The 4,783-nt window shown below is 40.1% G+C and overlaps 1 long non-coding RNA gene across 1 annotated transcript; it reads right to left on the reverse strand.

Annotated features, from left to right (window-relative positions):
- Positions 1-289: 289 nt before the first annotated feature.
- LOC149102742 (uncharacterized) lies at positions 290-3,122 on the reverse strand. The gene is made up of 2 exons (XR_016201916.1): positions 2,870-3,122; positions 290-2,693 (listed from the first exon to the last, which is right to left on the reverse strand). It is a non-coding gene; the product is annotated as an uncharacterized LOC149102742 (long non-coding RNA).
- Positions 3,123-4,783: the final 1,661 nt, after the last annotated feature.

Raw genomic sequence — 4,783 nt, forward strand, 5'->3', positions numbered from 1 at the left:
CTATGAATACTGACTTAACAAGCAACTGTATAATGCTCAGAAAAACACCTCAGATGTTGAAGAAATCAGGGATCAAAAAAGGAGACGCAATGAATTACCTGGCATTCATCGTCAGAATCGTCCATGTCTGTGTTGAAAAACAGAGTGCTGAAAAGCGTCGTGACGAAATTGGCGGGAAAGAAGAGGAGCCTGCACTCAATGTGGTCAGTTGAATGAATACCCAACGCTCCCTACCCCTCTGTTACCGACTCCCCTATCCCCAATAATACCTTTTTATATTTCAAGCTGATACCAGTTCATTTTTGTTTATTTTAGTTTTAAAAATTTAATTTTACATATTTTTCGCATAATTATGATAATTATTCGATGTTCCAGGATGTTCCGGAATGATCCATGTTCCTGGTTTTGTCGACGGCCGAAACACTGCTTCGCTTAAACTGGTTCGCCTCTGCGAGTGAATTATCAGAGCAGCACGATTAACATCGGAAATGTTTTCTCACACATCACCCTCAAAAAGGATGTCGGCGATTTTCCAGATGTAGTTTTTTTTTTTTTTTTCCTACACCCCCCTAAAGTTTGATAATTTCAAAGCTGACGTTTGCTGCTACTAAAGAGGTCATAACTTTAAAACGGAAGCGAAATTAAACAAAGCCCGACACACTTCTTCGAAGGAGGTATCCTGGAACATACCTGCCGATTTTCAGCCAATTCCGTCGGAACACGCGCGTAAACGAACTAAAAATGTTCACCCTTTCATGCAGTTTTATTTTATCGAGAAAAAGACGAAAAACTTCTTATGAGATTGGTATGATTAGGTGCTAAAAATCCCCTCCGCACTGACAGATGTCAGCATGGGTCAGTTTACCACAAACTACGAAGAGCTTTATAAACTCACTCACTCAATCCCGGATTTTATTATCTAACTGCAGCGAATACCGTCCAAATAACAGTACAAATACACAGCGATATTGTACAGTCGGTTGAAAACCTGTTTATTGTACAGGTCGGCGCGCGCACGCAAAACTGTCTCACTCTACCTCTTTTCACTGATAAATTTATTGACTACAGCAGTTGGATAATAAATCTCTTATTAGATGTTTTGGTGTGTAGTATCGCTTTATATTTCACTCGTTGTTTGTATTTTGACTCGCCCTTCAGGCTCGTCAAAATACAGCACAACCCATAAAAATATACAGCGATACTACACACCAAAACATCTAATAAGATATATGTATTTAAACTACCGTAATTTCTTTTACTTAGAAGATTTCGTCGGCGGCATTGGTATTATGTTGCTCAAGTTTAGGCTTCGTCGTTCTCCAGACATATTTGAAACCATGCCTCGTGAAGCCAAAGGAGGAAATGTCGAGGTCTACATCGTCTACATCTACATCTGCGCTTGATTCTCTCGTTGTGGACGTTTCGGAATCGCGTCCGTTCTCCAGCAATTTCGCGCGACTAGCACTTGTTGCAGTTTGTCCTTGGCGGGACAAGTTTGTCCTTGCAGTTTGTCCTCAGCTTCACTGGCGAGACTAGTGTCGGCGAGTTCCTTCAACCATTCTTTTTGGTTACAGTGCGACCCACGGTCGCTCAGAGCCAAAGATCTTGTTCGACGCTGAACCTGTGGTTTCCACCAAATTTTCGCCTCTTCGGCTTCTTCGAAGACGAAAATGGGAAGACGTTTTCTTGCGTTGTCGTCCTGATGCTTGCGATGAAAGGACCAGATATGATCGAGAACAGTTCGCGTGCACAAACAAAATATCACGCAATTCGCTTTACACGTCACAACTGGCGATCAATTTGGTGTCAACGCGCCGTAAGTGGTTAATGAGATTCAAAAATAGTTATTTTCTTTATCTTAAAAAGTAAGAAAGCTTTATTTCCCATCCTTTCTGCAAAATATTTATCTCAGCAAAAAAAAAAAAAAGAAGATTTTTCGCATTTTTCGTAAAAATTCATCTACCATGATACCTTAATTTGCATAAGTAGTGTTATCATAACATTAAATGCGCCTTCGACCAATAGTTGCAGACCACGTTTTTACCAACAGAGTGCTTTAGTGGATATGCATGTACTTTAGATATAATATTACGCTAACAGTCTGTTCCCAAACTCATAGTGTCAGATTCCAACGGTAAGTTTCAATTTTATTTTACTCGGGTGTGCCTGTGTAACTCATCTGATCTCGAGTCACTGAAATAGCATAATATGTGCCAGACCAAATTTAACATATGTTCGCTCATTTTCAGGAGGTCATCTGCAGTGTCCTGAACTTTCGGTTCAAGGACTATTACGTATTCGTGTAGTACGAAATCACTGTCTCGGCATGTTGTACATATTCAGAAGCAGTCATAAAACTCATACAAACAATTACTAAGTTTTGGAAAGCAGCCTGAAAGCAAACCACTCGCACTTTGGCTTGTGAAGCCCTTGGCTCGTCGAGCGCTATGCCGGATGCTTTTCCCTCCGCTCTGACCTTCATTTTATGCTTGTTAACGAGAATTTCAACGTGGTCGCGAACCGATCACTTATCCACGCTGAATGTAAGTGCGGTATATTCATTCAAAATTTGAGCTATCTTCTCCCACATCCCGCTTCTTTGAGTGGATCCTTTCTTGGAAGTAAAGGGGTTTAAATTTACCACTTCTCGGCATAACAACACTTCGTGTTCATTTGACCAAAACATCACCGAGCTAAAAAGAACGAAAAATGAGAGGACAAATTCAATACTTCGACTTAAATTAAATCAGGTTTGGTGTTTGTGAAATATTGCTACGTGCTTTCCCAAACATACATACATGTATAATATATTAATGTGAGTTATTTTTCAATAGACACTTTAATTTAAAGCTAACATAATAAGACTTACCTGGAAGGTTTGGCCGTGGATGACATACTGTCGCATGTTTCCAATCCGAACTGGCAGCAAACACACACGTATGGGTAATAAGGGTTCCATTACCCAACAATAAGAGGCGAGATTAAATGAATCTCGCCTCTCATTGTTGGGTAAAACGAACCCTCATTATGTAAGTGTTAATCTCGGCTCAGAGTCACGATTCGCAGCACGAGAGTGGATATGCAAATTCTAGGCTGTTGAGCCGAGCTGTCATACGCCATGGCTGCTCATTAAACCAACACAGTTAAGAGTTAACCTGTAACTTCAGTGACGTCAAGGAGGGAACCCTCCTTCTCTCTCTAGCCGTAAGTTCTTAACTCAAAAAAAATATTATTTTGACGTCACCTTTTGTGTTTTAACCAATAAAAAGTGTATCATTTCTGTATCAGAAGAGAGGTAAAAAGGAGATAAAAAGTTGATAAAACAGTCAGTACCAAGACGCCCACACAATGTCACGCGATCATTTTTTTTTTCAGGCTTCTTCTTTCCAGTTGCTTAAATTGGAAAATTTACTGCGAAGATATGAACTCAATTAATTGACCTCGCTCCCAATGTGTGGCTTCATAGCTCAGTTGGTAGAGCATCGCACCGGTATCGCGGAGGTCACGGATTCGAATCCCGTTGAAGCCCTGATTTTTTTTCAGGCTTCTTCTTTCCAGTTGCTTAAATTGGAAAATTTACTGCGATGATCATACTTCACTTTCATCTACTACCGCAGTTCAAATATGAATTATTTCATATATACTTCACAATAAGAGGTTAGTTGGAGTCTATTTTATTGTTTCTGACCTCTTCCATCGCTTCGTTTATTTTTTCGCCTCCAAAAACAATTCTTTGATGACATTACGAGTGATGAATATAGCTTTTCTTTCCAACGGACGTATGCAAATTTCATCAATTAACAAAACGATAACGTGGAAGGCAACAATGAACTGAAACCATGCGTTAAGTAAATAAGCCATTGGATAAGTTGATTCACTGAAGTCGGCATTTTAAAACGAGTAAAAAAGAAAGACGCAAACTCTTCACATTAACCGGCAACGTACGCAAAACTCTAACTCAAACGCAAAGCAAACTTGCATTTACAATATGCATTTGCGTTGACCTTATCCGTCAAATTTGATTGGCTGATTAAAAAGTCACTTTCATCTCTGACACTGGGGGTGATGCTATTTATAAACGTGTCTGTAGAGTAGTCACGCAAATACTGTTGCGGGGAAGCGTTAGGGTTGACCGAAGCAATAGTTTTTTGTTGTTGTATGTAACCCAGGCCAAGTTTTTGTTTTGAATTTATGGCATTACGGGCGAGCGCATGCCCCCACTGTCTATTTCTCCACGGAATTGAATCATCCGCGTTGTTTTCACATTTTTTTTCTCGTTCTCGCTATATTTTTGATTACGAAAAGCGCAACTAGCGTAATCCACGTCGTGAGGCATAGATGTTGGGTCGGTAGGCTGTTGATATATCTCAATAATTTCTCCCTGTTTCTGGATTGTATTTTAATTGTTGTTCAAGAGGATTGTATGGACCGGTATAATCCTGTCCAGGCAAAGTCCAACCTCTTTTTGGGGCAGGGAGTTTTTCCTGTAATGTAACAATGGTCCAGTCACTGAGTCTTCGTGGTTTCGCAACGACAAAGGCTCTGCGTAGAACAAACACGTTTCCTGGTTGTTTGCGATCCATTGGTCTATTTGATCTCTTACTTTTCTTTCTTTTTGTGGTCCAATAAAGTTTTTTTTTTATCGGATTGCCTCGTAATAACATCTTTTGCGGCTTCGACCGCAAAAACAACGTCTTCTCCTTTGTATTTAACGGGGCCATACGTTTCACCATCGCTTCTTACGATTGTCTAAGCAAACCCGCATGGCTCATGCATCTCTGTT

The sequence above is a fragment of the Orbicella faveolata genome, unplaced genomic scaffold (genome assembly GCF_042242905.1).
Source record: "Orbicella faveolata isolate gen_17 unplaced genomic scaffold, um_ofav_v1 contig_35, whole genome shotgun sequence".
Classification (NCBI taxonomy): domain Eukaryota; kingdom Metazoa; phylum Cnidaria; class Anthozoa; order Scleractinia; family Merulinidae; genus Orbicella; species Orbicella faveolata.